The 17,745-nt window shown below is 49.3% G+C and overlaps 1 long non-coding RNA gene across 1 annotated transcript; it reads left to right on the top strand.

Moving 5' to 3' along the window:
• Positions 1–9,247: 9,247 nt before the first annotated feature.
• On the top strand, positions 9,248–17,229 carry LOC111850566 (uncharacterized). The gene is made up of 6 exons (XR_011989350.1): positions 9,248–9,484; positions 10,741–11,066; positions 11,449–11,579; positions 11,678–11,816; positions 12,418–12,653; positions 15,476–17,229. It is a non-coding gene; the product is annotated as an uncharacterized lncRNA (long non-coding RNA).
• Positions 17,230–17,745: the final 516 nt, after the last annotated feature.

Here is a 17,745-nt window from a genome sequence, read left to right as displayed (position 1 = left end):
CCTCCTCTCATGCTAATACTGCCTCATGAATTGATTTTAATGATTTTTGTCACTTTGGATGAAAGTGTCTCCTTAGCAACCCAAACAATGAGCAGCTAACAGGGATATTTTTCCACACTCCTCCCTTTTAATGCATTCTGAGGGTTCTGTGAACCCTTTCTGAGGGTCGGACCTCTCCCCGCTTGCCCCCTCTCTCCCTCTCAGCCAGCCAAGTTCTCGACGCCAATGGGCTGGCTGGTTTGTTAGCAGTGATGAATATTTTGGGCTCAGACTACATCCCCAAGCTGCCGTCAGAAGTGACTGGTCCAGTAAGACTTCAGTGGCGGTAACAGTTTCTGTGAGTTTGGCCTGAACTCTTCTAGGGTACCAGTTGGGTGAAAAGATCTGTACTTAAATCCTTCTAGTAGCTGAGATGTTGTAGAAGAGCTGAATTCTGGCCACCCTGACACTGCAGAGTGTACCTGTGCTGCTCTGTCCTGCAGCCGTGAGTTTGCACATGTCTGCTGCAGTACGCACACGCGCAAGAGGTCTCCATCTCAAGTGTGCGATGTTGCTTTGCCTGTTCTTTGGAAATGCTACAACTTATCACACTGTGATAGGAAATAAGCTGTCAGGTGACTTTATGTTGTTATTTTGACAGGAAATGTAGATGCTGCACTGAACTGGCTGTGTGGTTTATGTACAGGTACCACATCTGTGTTACGTATAAAAAGAACAATGGCCTTTCAGCGGGTGTGTGGGTTTTGGCAGGGGTGTGAGGGATCTAGGCGTTCCCGCTCACTTGTTACTGAGGCCAGTGCTCTCGCGGTATTAAATATCGATACACAACGATGGGAATGTTAATGCATCGTCGGGGCAACGTCAGAATCAGTATTTTTCTGCACTAGCTGCCTTCCGTGTTTCATCTCCGGAAACCCCGAGCATTGTGGGATACATAGAGACCACACCATCCCCGAGCACCAACAGCACAGATTTCCCATAAATACATCCCGCATGCATCTTTCAGAAAAGACCACAGTGTTGATTTAAGCCCCCCCCCCACTCCAAGTGCCTGGACCCCCCAAACCCTGTGGACTGAAGGCAGCCGTCTGTGCCTCCTTTTTTCCCCAGGCAGTAAGAGCATGGAGAGGATTTGAAAGGGATCCCCAACACACCCCCCCCCACAAGCCACAGAATTGTCCACTGTCACTCCCCCACCATGGTCTGATTATGAAAGTATTTCTTTTGTGTGGTGGGCGTGGGGGATATGTCTGGGCTCAGGGTGTCTTGGGATGCTGGATAAGGTGCGTGGAGGACTGAGCGTTATGGGATTTCAGTGTCGGGGGTGCTGTGGCTGTGGCGAGTGTAAGGTGGGGGAGTGGGGGGTGCGACAGAGAGGGAGATAGAGAGAGAGAGGGAGATTGAAAAGGAGACAGAGAGAGAGAGGGAGACGTGGGGAGGGAGATAGAGAGGGAGACAGAGACAGAGGGAGAGGAAGACAGAGAGAGAGACAGAGAGAGAGACAGAGAGAAAGTGGGGGAGACAGAGAGGGAGACAGAGAGAGAGAGAGAGAGAGAGAGGGAGACAGAGAGGGAGACAGAGACAGAGGGAGAGACAGAGAAAGTGGGGGAGACAGAGAGGGAGACAGAGAGAGAGACAGAGAGAGAGAGAGAGGGAGACAGAGAGGGAGACAGAGACAGAGGGAGAGACAGAGAGAAAGTAGGGGAGACAGAGAGGGAGACAGAGAGAGAGACAGAGAGAGAGAGAGAGGGAGACAGAGAGGGAGACAGAGACAGAGGGAGAGACAGAGAGAAAGTAGGGGAGACAGAGAGGGAGACAGAGAGAGAGACAGAGAGAGAGAGAGAGGGAGACAGAGAGGGAGACAGAGACAGAGGGAGAGACAGAGAGAAAGTGGGGGAGACAGAGAGGGAAACAGAGAGAGAGACAGAGAGAGAGAGAGAGGGAGACGGAGAGAGAGACAGAGAGAGAGGACCGGGTTAAAGTCGGCAGAGGGGCCTGGAATTCTTCCAGACTGTGTCTTTTTTCTGGAAAGAAACCTCTGCTGTGTAAATGTGCTCTTTGTGCTGTACGCCATTGTTTAATCAGCATTGTGCCTTTTCAGTGGGGGGGAGAGGGTTGAAGTGGGTTGGTGGGTGGGGGGGTGCTGAAGGGAAAGAATGTTGAAGGTTTTTATTGGAAGGGATCAGGGAGGGGAGGGTGGATCTCCCTCCAGCTCCCAGATGGGCCCAAAGCGCAAGCTCTTATCCGTGGGATGGGATGGGCCTGCTGCCGGTGTGAGCAGGGCAACGCCCCCCCACAGGGGTACAAAAGGTGGGCCCATGCAGTTTTAATGCACAGATTACAGATCACAGGCATGACAACGTGGAAATCGTTACTGAAGCATAACGCAGCAGAGCCAGAGCAAGACAGCTGGCCCTGTGTCATCAGGGCTGCGGCAGGCCTGCTCTCGCCAGAGGGCCTGCTATCGCCGGAGGGCCTTCACCATTCACACCGTGCCTCCAAAGCGGCCTTTTGGAGTTTTGCTCTTTATGGTGGCCAATAATTTGCCAGAATGTAGATGCAATTTTCTTTTTTTCCACATAAGTAGGGGATTCGAGTGGAGGCAGGTAAATCATTGGGCGCGAGTGGGATCATAAATGCTGAAATGGACGTTTTATTCCCGCCCAAGTGAAAAGTCGTCCTGTGCCTAGTGCTGCCACCTTGCAGTGATAAATCCCCTCACTGCTCTCATGCTTTTATTACACGCTACGAGCTCAAGTGGAAAGCTGTCTCATGAAAGCCACCACGCACACCTATGCAGACTAAGTACATCAGCAACTGTAAGTCCCCTTTATAATCCAACAAGGTGTGAGAGAAGCTTCTGACCAAGAGAAAATATCCTAAAAATAATAACAGTTGAATAATGTTTAGTGACTGCAAAATATTTAGTATTGCAGAAGCTCCGATTAACCCACTGAAATGTCACAAAAAGATGTTCAGTGAATCATTAAGATCATCTGTGTGTTTTCTGCTACCTCAGGTCTGGCTGCCTGATGGTTGAAGGATCAGCTTCAGATCTTTGGATAAATTCTTGCTTTTGTAAAGATTTTGACTTGAGTTCAGTAAAAAACGCCTAAGTTTGCGTTAAAATGAGTGAATATCAGTGTTGTGCTTTGGTCAGAGTGAATTTGCCAGTGACAGTGTTATAATAAAGTTAGACGGTGTTATGATGTCACTGTATAAACCTTTTCTATTTCAGCCACCTTAATGCTAAGACTTGCTCTCTCCCAGTTTCTAGGTCCAGAGCCCCCATTAAAACCGCCCTCCCTCCCCCACCGTCCCCGTAGCATGACAACATCTGGGAACATGCCCTCCACTAACCAAGAGCCAAGTCTGGTTTAGGCACCAAGTTCCAAAGGTTTGGAACCAGAAACGAGCCAATCAGCAGCGGGCAATCACTGCTTTGGGGTCAAAGGTCAGCACTGTCACAGAGACGCCAGCCACGGGCCTGTCACACAAATGGGGCGACTGAGGAACCACGTTGAGTCCCTGGCTCTCCGCGCGCTGTGATTGAAGGGGCTGGCCATGCGTTGCCCCGGCCTGGTTTTGTCTGCAAGACATGTGTTGGTGCCGAGGGGGGGGTGGGGGGCGTGCATCCCTGGCCATTAATCACAGACCACTAACTGGGCTGTGGCGGCAACACTGAGGTCCCCAGTCACTGGTGTCCAAAACGGCGCCCCCTGTGAGCTTCAATAAAATAGGGATAGCTGCTAGACAGTTCAAAAGCATTTAGCCAGAGCGGCTGCTTGTGATGTTGCGATGAAATAACTGAAACGATGAGAAAAATAGCTGTTTGGCCTTAAAAGGTGTATAGATAGCGGCTGCTTTTGGGCTGTGCGGTGTGTTTTTGGATGGTGTGTTGGGGTAACTGCACACTGCAGATGGATAAGCTGGGGATGCTAATGCTGATGCTAAGCACCAGAAAGCCACGCAGTGTGTCGGCTGAACGTAAAAGATGCAAGGAGTGAGAGAGCGTCCATTGTGGGGCAGCGGTTGGGCCCCCACAGGCAGCACCCCCAGACTCCCACCCCCCCTCAGGGAGCAGGTGTCCCGGGTGGAACCACAAGGCCTCTCTGTTCACAGGCTCACCTTTTGTCTCCAGGGGGAAATGCCTTTATCCCCTTGCTTCTTTTAGACTGGTGGGGGGGAGGGGGTGGGGATCGGGGGTTCCCATGCTCATAGGGCTAAGCCCCCCCCAGGAAAGGGCTGAGGGAGCCCCCCCCCTTCCCCATGTGAAAAGCCCCCCAGGGCAGACCCCGGCCTAGCCCAGGTGCTGGCTTACTCCTCATTCACACCCTCGCACGTATTCCCTCTCTCTGATACACACCCTAACTTTTCCCTCTCTTGCTGTGTCTTTGCATGACCCCCCCCCCCAGCATGAAAAATCCCCCTCCCCCCATTTCTAATACTCTATAACATTAGACAAACGTAAAACAGGCCCAGATGGCAGCTTGGGCTTAATATAAAATCAATAGTCCCGGGACAGAGTGGAGTGGAAATCTCCAGAAGGGTGAATAGAAGGACATTCAGGCCCTCAGAATGCCAAAACTTTACCCCCTCAACCCACCCCCCCACCCCGCCTGCCTGCCTGCCCGCCCCTACTCGCCCCTCCCCCCCCAAACTCCCGTTCCTCTCTGCCAAGCGTTTGACACAAAAGGCAACAAACCTAATTCACCCCCTGAAACACTCACCCCTCCTACTTCAGCACCCCCACCGCCAGGTCCTCGCTCAGCTTCCCCAGCTAACCACTGCTCAGGCGACCAGCAGTGGGCTGGGGGGCTGAGGATGACTGGGGGGTGGGGAAGCTTAATGGGACTCAGATTGAGAGGGAGAGGGCAAGTGAAAAGATGCCAATAGCTCAACAGGCAAGTTAGCCCTCCCCCCGCCCCCCCATTTCTTAAATAAGGCCATTGAGTCGTCATTAGGGTAAGGATAATTGCCACAATAAGAGGACAAGGAGGTGGTGATGGGCGGAGCAGAGGGCCAGGCTCTGATTCGCAGGCTGCCCTTGATTGACAGATCAACCTCGTACTTCAAGCTTGAGTCTGACTTGACTGCACATGACACTTATGTCACCTCTGCCCATCAGTTTGCATTCTGAGTGACTTTCTCTTTGCATGTTCCAGTTATGCTCAAATTGTGGGAATATTTGACAAAAAATGCCGCTCATAGACAATTCTTTAAGGATTCCTGAAAAATTAAAGCTTAGCCTGCAAGCTAATGTGCAAAGTCCTTTATTAAAAGTATCACTTATTATTTTTGAGCAAAGTATGTGACAGAAAGTTTTTGTTTCACACGTGTTCTTAGTGATCATTACATTCAAGTGAGTTTCAAAAGGAAGTTCACAGAAGGATACTTGACGTGATTTTGTGCACTTACCTGTGTGTGTGTGTGTGTATGTGCGCGTGTGTGCGTGTGAGGGTGTGTGTGTGTGTCTTGTGCTCAGTCTCTAGAGCAATAAACCCTGTCACCCTGGGTGCCTCACCCTCCTCTGCGGGTGACACATTGCTTTGGGAGAGAGGGGACAAGTAACTGCTTAGGTGATAATTAAGGTGTTTTATCTTAATTTGAGTCGTTGAGGAGTATCCTCCGGGGTGATTTATGAGTCAAAGGTCAGTCTCGCTTCACTGGCCTACTTGTGAGCCACAAACACACAGCAACCCCCCGCCAACACAAAGCAAAAAAAGGTGCCGAGTGTTTTATTAGTTCTTTTTAACATTTTAATTTCAATTTGATTGACGTCTTTTTACTTAAATACAGAGACTTTGCATTGTTACGCAAAGAAGGTGCACTCCTTTACAGGAAGTGACAAAACCTCACACAGCGAAAATCAGTTAATGTGAAGAGAAAAATGGCTACTTTAGAAGCTTTTTTAGCTTTATATTATGTGCATTTAAAGGCCCTATTATATTATACTGGATAAGAGGTTAGGAAGATGGATGGGGAGATAGGTAAGAGAGGGTTAAAATTCCATATTTGTTTTTCTTTTTTTGAGACATTAGCTTCAGCCCAGCGCTGTAGACCCTTTTGAGTGGTGACTGTTAAAAACGCTCATTGCACACGTTACGTTAGAAAGGGCGTCTCCCTGCACCCAACCCAAAAAAGGCACCTTGCGATGTTCCCTGTGTTAGGGATCGCACCTCAGCGTATGGCATCTGCAGGCAGAATTTTGCTCAGGTGTAGGTGCCGTACCCGTGTGTGTGGGCTTACGGTGAGCAGATGCCGCAACCGAACAGTTCAGGATGCTCCGTTTGCCGTGACTCCTGTTTCCTGAAGGGTTTCACCTCTCTATCCCCTGCACTGAACCAAAGGAACACTCTGAAAGCGTCACTGGAACGCAACAGACGACCGCTGCAGGGCTCAGGTTAGCGGCAATGCCACACCCAGCAGGGTCAGCTGCTGGTTTCTCCACTTTTCTTTGGTGTTTGACACACGTCCTGTCTGCCTGCATTCAGGGGATTTTTACTGACACAGCAGCGGCTCAGAGTGAACTTGCCGGATAAACCCGAGTTACCTCTGCTCGTCTTAAAGCCACATGCGCTCTGAGGGGCCGGCAGGTTTGGGTTCCTGAGGAGTGCAGAATGTCCTCCTAGATAAGGAGCCAAAGGCAGGAGCAGACGAAAGGCTGAACAAAGGGAGGTGTGACACCAGCTTGGGGCGAGGGGCTGACTGTTACCCGTGGAAGTTACCCATTGACCTGCGACCAGCATAGCTCAGATAAGCCTTGTTTGTATTTCCGTGAAAGGTTCCCGCCCCCCCCCTCCCTTATCGGGTGGAAGGGGAAGCCAGGGTCCAAACAACCGGGGCCCGCTCCCAATGTTCAGGCCTCCTGGCTGGAGCCTTAACTTTCACCTCTGACCCCAGTAACTTCGCACCGGCTCCAGGAACGAGACTGGAGGGAGATACTATCTGCCTGGCTGTAATTAGCAGGATTGCACTCTGTCCTTTGTTCACGGTGGGTGTAATGCTTTAAAAATGACTGGTTTTCCAAACAGGGGCATGTCTTCTGTTGACAAATTCTCCTCCGTCTAAAAATTGTGTTTACATTTTCATGACTTTACATGGATTAATACCTGTTAAAGATCTTCGGGAAATCTTACATAAATTGCCAATATTTTAATAAATCTTAAATTATTGCACAGCTTTTGACAGAGGTGCACCTAGATATTTTGTCCCCCCTAACAAAATGTCATCATAGATCCAAGTTGCATGTAATTTTATGTATTGAAGAGCCGCTGACACAGGCCGGGCCCCCTGAATCTACCAGGGTATCCATACCCCTACTGTGGCCCCTGGAACGTGCCGGGCCCCCTGAATCTGGCAGGGTATCCATGCCCCTTTGGCACCCCTGGCTTTTGAAACCTGTAAGACATGTATAAAGTACAGACTTTATATTGTTACTGAGCTGTCGTGTTTCACCACAGCATCACGATATCGTTCACAAGATTCACGCACCGCAGCAAATGTGTGAAATGTCAGCGTGTTCTCAGATGATTTCATGATATGGGCTGGGGGGTCTCTTCATGCCGATTGCGGGGGCATGTACATGACACAGAGTGCGTCAATACAGCCGTGTCTCCTTTTTCATGGAGCCTCCCAAAAGGGGCGGGGCCACTGGCAGAGGAGCTTCCGCGACATGGAAACGGTGTCAGCCAACGGAAGAGTTCAGGAAGATGATGGGAATCAACCAGCCCCCCCCATCCCACCCTTTTGTGATTAGGAACAGTTATATTTAACATGCAGCATGAGAAGATTGGCCTGAACCCTCCACCCCAAGAACAATCCTTTTGGGTGATCCTCCAATGGGAAGGCATCCATATGACGCCAAGAAAGAGCTGAAAGAACACTCACACATGGGGGGGGGGTCTGCTGTGTTTGTCTGTGAACCCTGTCTGACATGGGGGGTGGCACATGTGTGAGCATTGCAGGAAACCAGGATAGGAGGCTGGTTATGGGTGGTTGTGTGCCCACCCCCCCCTGCCCTCAGCCTTACCCCCAGCCTCCCATTCCCCTCCGAACCCCACGGGAACTGTGATGACAAAACACCTTCAGCAACTTGCGAGAATTATTATGCTTTTCTTTTTATTTCATGAGTGAGCCAGCAGAGTTACATCACCAAAGCAGGTAGTGTGCTGTTGAAGAACCAGAAGGTTTTTGGGTCACATCTCAGGCCAGGCTGGGCTATGATGTCCAAATAACTAGTAAAATGCCTGACTGTGGAGGGCTTGGCGGCCTCACGCTTCCAGGAGTTGGGCTTTGAATTCCAGCTCCACTCTCTGTGTGTCTATAGGAACGCCCAAGCAGCATCACCACCTACTGTTGCTATGGAAATTGGACGAATAACAGGACACAGTGTCTGGCCTGTAATGCCACTTTACTGTGTGGTGGTTGGGAATTGTCTCTGCAAATCTTTTCTTCAGCTGCTCTGAGCTCCTGCCCTGTCCTCTTTTCTTACAGACTCCTTTCCTGGACCCTTTATTGCTGTGTCTCTGGGTGCCTTGGTACTAAATTAAACCTCAGCATCTCCTCCGCCCCTAAAAACAGACCTACGGTGCTTTAACCTCAGTGGCAGCCCTTTGTCGTTCAGCACCCACCTGTCAGTGCGGCATGGCAGATCCTCCCCTGGACAGACCCCTTTGCACCCCAGATTTGTCCAAGGCCTTTCTTTGTGTTGCCCTGTGTCTGCAGGGTTTTTTGGTTTCAGGCTCACTATAGACATACCCTGGTCATGTGGAGAAGATATTTCCACCAGGAACATCTCAGGTGTCAGTCATGTCCTTCCTCAGCCAGGTTTTGGTGCTGTGTGGGTCCCTGTTCGCACCTGCAGAGCAGCAGAGGTAGGCGGGAGCTGTACCTGTTAACATTACTCAGACGGCCTGCTGTGAAATACAGCCCCAGAGGAAGCAGCCTTATTCCCAGAGTGTTTTCTGCTCTCAAGAGACCTATATTTTGACTTGTGCACCTTGGAAAGATGTTCCTGGGAAACATATCTCTCAGAGCGGTTCCCGAGACACACATGACTCATGTTTCTACATGGGTGTTAAAAAAGGCTAACGTTAGCGGTGAGCCGAGCAGACACCGAGCGTGTCAAAAATAACACAGCACCTTAGCACGTCCAAGGCTATTTCTGAGTCTGGTATGTAAATTGACCCCTCAGGAGGGGCCATTTGCCATGTAATCATCTTCATACGTGTCGTGTACCCCAAAAACAAGCATGTCCCACTAAAGAGGGCCGAGGTGATGTCATTAGTGAGGAGCGGCTAGGCTGAGGGGGACGTGGGCGTTTTTTGAGCAGCGAGCCCCAGCGTGTCGTTGGCAGAGAGCGCGGCGACGCTGTGGAAGGGGCCTCCTGCAATGCTATCCCTCGACGGGAGGGATAATTTTAGCCCAGCCCTAGGTTTGGTTCCAGTGTGTCGGAGGAGCACCAAAGCCGACTGCTGCTGCGGTGAGTCCCTCAGATTTGCTTTGCTGAATCTGCTGCTCCTTAGGGGGTGGGGGTGGGGGGGGGCAGAGTGTGGGCGGCAAGGAGTGGGAGGATGGAATCCACCATTCCGTGTCTTCCGAGCTCCACGTTGGGTGTCTGTCGGAGATCCTGCTGACAGCCCCCCCCTCCCCCCGGTATGCCTCACCCCAGAATTTTTATAGATTTGATGATTCCTTCCTCCATCCATTGCGAGGCACGAGGGAGCGGGTTGATAACCACGCAAGCGCTGCACATGCGTCCGTCCCTAGCGGGCTATTAGCGACTAGCTGTAATGCGTACATTACAGCGAGACTGCTTGGTGTTTGCTCAGAACAGCAGTACAGCCTGACAGCCAGGCTCAAGTGTGATTACTACTCCCTTTTCGTTTATCTCCCCATGATGCTTCCTGCTAGCTACAATCACTCCAAGAGCCATGTTGGTTAGTAGAGGAGTATCCTCCAAAGAGGCCAACAAAGTCCCGGTTTAGTAAGGGTTAATTCTGGCTGGTAACTACATGGACCCAAGTGTGTTTAGGAGCAGGTCTGTGTCATTTTTCTGCAATAATATGGAACACCTCACTATCCCAATCAGGACCTGTGAGCTACCTCTGTCCATACAGCCGAGTCACCGACTAATCAGTCGCTTGGGTTCTCTGTAAATACAGCCCATTTTTTTTCTATTACATCATAAATCCTTGGATTTTTTCTTTATTTTTAAAAAAAAAAAAACAATCCTGCAATCCTCGCATATGAAACACATAACTAAATTCCAGGCTTTGATGTTGAGCTTTGGAAGCATTTGAAATTGGTCACTTTGTTTTTTTTTTTAAAAAGAATAGAAAAGAAAACTTCCATATTAGGCTATTTATGCTTGAGGTTAAAGTTCTGCAAGCGATTTGCAGATTAGAAGCGAACTTTAATTTGCCGGGTCACTGGCTCCCATTGGTACATCCAAGTCGTGTTTTCATTTTTGAAGGAGCACATATTTTGGTAGCTGTATGAAAAGGGGGATTTTGGTTTTTCAAGTTTCTGCCATCATCATATGAAACAGATTAAAATGCGGCTTGCCAGGGTATTTCGGCATGAAGGTCGCGTGTAACCAGGTCAGCATGCTTTTGAGCCACCCCTAGCTCACCTGGGGGATTCTTTCACACAAGGAACTCACAAGTGGATGCAGCCTTCTCTGTCTTTCCTATCCCTAAATCCTCTTTGTTTCTCCTTTCCCCTCATCACTCTCAGCATCGGCTTTCAGGAGCATTTCTAAGATTGTGAAAGAGGATTCGATCATCCTAAGACTCTGAATGACATCGCCTGCCCCATCCTGACATCCTCCACACCTCCTAATTCTAAAAGCATCCTGGGCATGAAAGAGAAGGCACCAGGGCCCAGGGTGTTCTGGACTTGATATTCTTCGTCGTACCAAGGAAGGCTGTTGTACAAGCATCCCAATGGACTGCCCACCGGTCCCAAGATGCCGATTGGTTCACATGCGACCCGTGGAGATGATGCAAGCAAAAATAATTGAATCTTGTCCCATCTCAGCATGAGAACCCAACCTGCTGTCGGTCAGCCATTTTTCTTGCCCAGTTTTAACGTGGGACTGCCATTACAGCCTAGTTTGTGTCCCGGTATCCTGTGGGCTGGAGAGGCATGAGCGAAATGTCTGTGGGACCAGACTGACCCCTGGCCAAAAAACACATGCAAAAACACGCCGTGAGGATACGTCACTATGTTGTCTGGCTTCCCACTGGTCCAGTCGCTAGACTTTTTTCTCCACCAGCCCCCCCGTGCAAAATGTTGAATGTTTTGGCGCAAGTTATTAAAATTAAGTGCTTTGCATATATTCCTTTTGCTTGCAATTATGGGCATCGTTAAATACTCGGTTACGGCTTTGACCCGACAGAGCGACCGTAAAAGCCCACCTTCCCCTCTCTCCCGCGTTCCCAGGGCCACTAGCGGAATAATCCATCATCTGGCGGTCAGGAGCGGTCAACAGATGTAACCGCAAGCGACCACATCTGAGGGCAGTGGGAAGGCGTTGGATTCAGAACCCTGCTTTGTCCACTTCAACACCTTTGGTAATATTTGAAAATTCAGTGCAGTTAGTGGACAGAAGATTGAAATGCTCTTATGCTTGCTTTCATTATTTTATTTTATTTTATTTTTCTTTCCCAAGGCCGTGAAGGATGTGTGTGTGCACTTGTTAGCAGGTCCAGGCTAACACCAAAGTGGGGTGGTTCCCCTGCTCTCCGATGACCATAACGCCGTGGCAAATGGATGTATAATCTGTGAGGAACGGTGTGTAGAGAAACAAGGTCAATATTACTCACTTAGTAAAAATCATCTCTTCGGCACAGCTGTTTGGGTTTCTCACAGTCATGGCTGATTATTTAGCTAGCTAACGCAGTGCTTATTTGTATTTACGGAACAATTATTTGGGGGTTTCATGGTGGAGCCTCGTCTGTGATTCGAACCGTATCCAAGCCCCGTTGGTTTACTTCAGGCGGTTCCGCCAGTCGGCAAGCCCAGGTGGGGGGTGGGGGGGGGGGCAATCTGTCCTGCAGCTTCGGACTAAGCTATTTCAGGCCTCCTGTCTATAGGAGAGGATGGGGGAGGAAGTGTGTGGGTCCGTGTCCTGAGGGGGACCGTAAGACATGTCATTACGGTACAGACCATAACAGCAGATGAGCCCCCCCCCCCACTCCAACCTCCAGCCCCCCTGCTCTCTCTCTCTCTCTCTCTCTCTTTCTGTCTTGGATTGCTATTGGATGGCTCTATTTAAGGCTCTCTATCTGCCTTAAGCATGGGTTAATAATGTCTGGGGACCCCCCCCCCCCCCAATTATGGGGATCTTACAGGGATCTCCGATGCCCATTTTCTGCTGCTTTTTCTGTTTCTCTCTGCTTCATTGGAAAGAACTTGGTTCTCAATGTGCTGCATCAGCAAGGCCATGTCCTGTCAGCCCATGTCAGCTGTCTGTCACACGGACACTGGATGGGCCCGGCAGCACCGCAAGGGTTAAGCGGCACCGGAGGCCCAGAGCCCAGCCTGTGACGCACTGTCTCAGAGAGGGGGAGTCTGACAGGAAATGCGGGCCCAGAGCCCGTCCCAGTGCAGGTTCCAGCGCAGGTCCCAGCGCAGGCGAGGTGAAGGTACGTTTTCCTTGGCTGACTCCTTGCATTTCTTGACTTGTTTTTCCAATTGGCCTGACTACGGCGTGATGGTTTTTGTATTTGGAAGTCACAGCAAGTTCCTATTTTTATTCCGGTGGATGTCTTGTTTTTATTGCCATTGTGGGACTAATTCTGCTTTCTCCAGGTTTTCCTTTGCTGCTAACCCCCCCACCTCTCACTCCAACCTTTCCCTGTTCTGAAAAACACAGACCCCCTCCTCCTGCTGAATGGGGAGGGCTGCCCCGCGTCCCTGCAGGATCGAGACGTGCTGGGTGTCTTGTCCTGCCAGCTTAGGCCACACACTTGCCGGGGCCCCGGTTCTGAGCTGGTCCTCGCGGACCCTGGTTCAGACGACACCGGGTCAGAATCAGAGCGCTCGTGGCACTTCGACCTCCCAGCATGCTTTGCGGGTGACTTCTCGTGCTCGCTGGCACCCACTGGGAGGGAAGGGTGTGGGGAACTGAAGTGTTTGCAAACCTTGAGGGGCGGGCTTGGGCGGTGGTGGGGGGCACGGAGGGAGGGGCCCTTCTTCATATGTTAATATACAGCACATGCGACCGGGCCCTCGCAGCCTTTGGGGCGCTGACAGCTCCGGCATTCATGCGGCCCTGAAATGGGCTCCCTATTCAGTGCCCCTTTCAGCAAGGAGAGAAAGAAAAGGAGGGGAGGAGTTTGGGGAAGGGAGGGGGAGGCCTTGGATGAGTAAGGGGGGGGTCTCTCTGTCCTGCCTGGCTTCCAGAGAAAAAGAAAAACAATTGGTGTGCAAATGGTCCAGCCTTCCAAATGTCAGAAGACACTCCCCTCCCCTCTGGAGTGCTGGAGGATGCACGTTGGTGGGGGGGGGGGCTGTGTCATAGGGGTAAGGCCCCTGGTATCCTCTGAAATTTTCATAGGTCAGTTGGGACAATGGTCACTTTGATAGCGGTGCTATCCAAATGTAAATCAGTAAAATTGAAAAAGACAAAACACCCCCCCCCCAAAAAAAGAATACTGCTTTTCTAAAGGAGGGGGGACTTTTCAAACTGCTCCTCACTCCCCTTTAGGAGACTCTTCTCATCTCCTTCTTATTTTCTCAGAAAAGGCGTAGCGGGCTGTGTGGTGGGGCTCAGTAGCGCCACCTTTGGTATCTCGGGAAACGAGCACCTTCCGCACTCGGCACTGGTGTCCGGTGTCATGCCTGTCACTGGGTCAATGGCTTGCTGGTGTCCTCTGATCCCTGTGCTTTTACATCTGGGAATCTCTCAGACCACCATCCAGTATGGTGAGACGCAGCCTTTTATGTACCGATTCAGTACATCTGTGCCATTCGGTACCATACTTAACAGCCTTTTGATTGGCTGATCAGTTTGTGGATCACAACTACTTAAATGGTATTGTTATTATTATTATGGTTACTTGCTTCATTCATAAAATTAAATTACTTGTCACATGACCTGGTTTTACCAGTAGATGAATTTGCTATGACTTGACGCTAGTTGTATTTTCCCAATTTCAGTTCCAGTTAATCAGACACATTGATAATGATTGGGAATGGAAATCGCATTGCAGATTGTTCTGATGGTTCTGATGGCAGATTATTAGGTCTGAGTTTTTTTTACTTTATAGCAAGTACATGCACCAATGGTCAAAAAAAGTATGACCACCCTCTTGTGAAGCGAAATGTTGACTTGTAATAGCAGTGCATGCCGATGTCTGGGATATATTAGACGGTAAGTTAACATTTGGTTCTTGTAGCTGACATGTTGAATGCAGAAGAAATGGTCTCAGGATAAAGATCATTATGGCCAGACGACTGGGTCAGAGCTTTTCCGAAATATAGCTGTGGTTCTGAATTCTTGATCTTTCGTTTGGTCCCACAGATGCTCGACATGTACTCGGCCATGACACAACACAAAACAGGTTTCACCAGACCAGGAGACCTTCTTCCTTTGCTATAAAGTCCAGTTCTGATGCTCACCTGCCCATTGTAGGCATTTTTGGCGGTGGTCAGGGGTCTGACTGGGCACTCTGACTGGTCTGTAGCTACACAGCCCCATATGCGGACCGGGCTCTGTGCCCTGTTTCATGACACGTTACTCCCGTGACCATCAAAATGATCTGCCATTTGTGCCACCGTAGCCCTTCTGCTGATTTGCACCTTTGTTCACATCCCGCATCCTGTCCATTGCCCATGGCTCCTTCCTCCTTGGCTCACACGCCAACGCTGTACCTCTCATATGTCTTATGCTGCCTATGTCCCCATATGTCCCCTGTTACCCTGCACTTAGAAGATGGGAGGATACATATATCTGCCGTTTTATATCATGATCAGGCCGCCATCCCTCCTCGTTGCTACTACTTCCAAAGCTCAAAATGACCTACTGGACAAATGAGAATGGATGTGTGGATAATGAGACAGCAGGGTGCCATGACCACTCAGTGGGAAATGAGACAGTCTGCAAGCCACAGGATCACACTGTCTCTGATCTAGGTACCCAGTAATGGAAGATTGATTGATAATCAGATAAAAACCAATGGGAGAATGATGGAGGGACCCCAACATGTGGCACAGGGTAACAAGTGCCCCTGCTTCTAGAGTCTAGGAGCACTTGCTGTCACATGAGCATCCAGGCCTCTAACGCTCTCATGGCCCCAAAGAAGTGATGCCATCAATGTAGCTGGAGAGCTTCAGACTGGAAGCCAGCTGTCCCACGCTCAACTGCTCCCCATTCGGTGTGGAGATAACTTCCATGTAGGTGTGTGTGTGTGTGTGTGTGTGTGCGTGTCTCTGTGTGACGGCGCTTTTCCTCGTCCTCCCGAAGGATCTGCTGTGAACAAAACAGCGCTTCACTTGAAGAGTGTCTCCATTGACCCCGTCGCCTCCCGTGCGTTTGAAAAATCTGAGGAAGACGCGCAAATCCGGCGGGAAGACTCTCGGCGAGTGAGTCCGGCCTATTTACGAGGTCCGGGGACGATGGAAGCTCAGCGGGGTGTAAAAATGTTCCGCTTGGTAGGAAGGGGATGGAACGGTCACTTGCTTGCCAATCAGCTGCTGAAAAATGTCATATTTAAACGGGAATCCATGCTGCAGCGGCATGATAAAATGAAAATGTAAAATGATAAAAAAGAGATTTATTGTCCATGACTGAAGTGATGACAGTACGAATGCATAAATCTCTTGTGAAATGTGTTTCGAGATGCTATCAGCTTTGGTGATAAAGACTCTAGTCCCAATCTAAATAGAAGATCTATGACTGTAAAGTATACTCTCCTTAGCAAGTTTAAAAGTCTCATTTCTACCCCCAATGCCATTCGTTCTATGGCTTCCTCCCGTAACAGTAATCATGTGTAATTACAGCAATTATCATAAACCTAATTGGGAACAAACTGTTGCAGTTGTGATCATAATTGATACAATTAAATAGAAATCAGTGTTTGTCTACGGGACTCTAGTAGGAGAGCACTGAGCTGGCCTTGCATTTCCCAGGGTCATTTTTATCTCATCAACGTCCACTTGTCTGGAGCCAGCAGGTCACATTATCAGAATGTCTTTGGATTGAAAGAACCAAGAAACAGAAAAGAATCTGCTGACCTGGAGGGAGGAAATGATACATCTGTCCATGGATCCACCATAGACTCTCAAGGCGGGTTAGTCAGGGTCATTGTGAAGAACTGGATTGTTTGTTATTCCAATTGCAGACTCACTACAGGAGGAAGTCGGTATTCCTGATGGATTTCCACTGGAAAACAGAAAACCGACTGACGTGCATGTAAAAATAAACTGGGTGCGATAAACTGTGTTGCGCCAAAAAGTTTCATTAATTCATTACATGCAAGATATATGAGGGCGATGATGACCCTTCTGTTTTTCCGTGGCTCCTACAATGACCTGCGCACTTCCTGGGTCTGTCTGACGCCAGCTGCTTTGAAATGTGATCCGGGCTCTGGTCTAGGAGCACGTTTAACAATTAAAGGCCGGCGCATGTTCTTGGCTCGTCTGAGACAAATGGGACACATCACGGAATAATGAAAGAAATGTTTTACTCGGTTGAACCCTTTTGATAACGTTTGATTAATGTAGCGTGCGCTGTTTCGTTAGAACAGATTAGGTGACGTTATCTAATGACAGGAGATGCTGCCTTGATAGACGGCCCTGTGCCATTAATTTTTGTGGAGAATAGAAGCCACTTTATGAGATGGAATTAAACATTGGTAACAGGCACTGAAGATTATACCATAATTATAGCACAAATATTAGATATTAATTGACTAATTTATGCTATTAAAGCTTAAGATTGGCAAACATTTCCACTCTTAAATTAAGTGCCAGATGAATATACACTCACCTAAAGGATTATTAGGAACACCTGTTCAATTTCTCATTAATGCAATTATCTAATCAACCAATCACATGGCAGTTGCTTCAATGCATTTAGGGGTGTGGTCCTGGTCAAGACAATCTCCTGAACTCCAAACTGAATGTCAGAATGGGAAAGAAAGGTGATTTAAGCAATTTTGAGCGTGGCATGGTTGTTGGTGCCAGACGGGCCGGTCTGAGTATTTCACAATCTGCTCAGTTACTGGGATTTTCACGCACAACCATTTCTAGGGTTTACAAAGAATGGTGTGCAAAGGGAAAAACATCCAGTATGCGGCAGTCCTGTGGGCGAAAATGCCTTGTTGATGCTAGAGGTCAGAGGAGAATGGGCCGACTGATTCAAGCTGATAGAAGAGCAACTTTGACTGAAATAACCACTCGTTACAACCGAGGTATGCAGCAAAGCATTTGTGAAGCCACAACACGCACAACCTTGAGGCGGATGGACTACAACAGCAGAAGACCCCACCGGGTACCACTCATCTGCACTACAAATAGGAAAAAGAGGCTACAATTTGCACGAGCTCACCAAAATTGGACAGTTGAAGACTGGTCTGATGAGTCTCGATTTCTGTTGAGACATTCAAATGGTAGAGTCAGAATTTGGCGTAAACAGAATGAGAACATGGATCCATCATGCCTTGTTACCACTGTGCAGGCTGGTGGTGGTGGTGTAATGGTGTGGGGGATGTTTTCTCGGCACACTTTAGGCCC

This window comes from Paramormyrops kingsleyae, chromosome 2 (genome assembly GCF_048594095.1).
Source record: "Paramormyrops kingsleyae isolate MSU_618 chromosome 2, PKINGS_0.4, whole genome shotgun sequence".
NCBI classification, from domain to species: domain Eukaryota; kingdom Metazoa; phylum Chordata; class Actinopteri; order Osteoglossiformes; family Mormyridae; genus Paramormyrops; species Paramormyrops kingsleyae.
The sequence above is the reverse complement of the archived record's forward strand: the minus strand, read 5'-3'. Positions and strand labels throughout refer to the sequence as shown.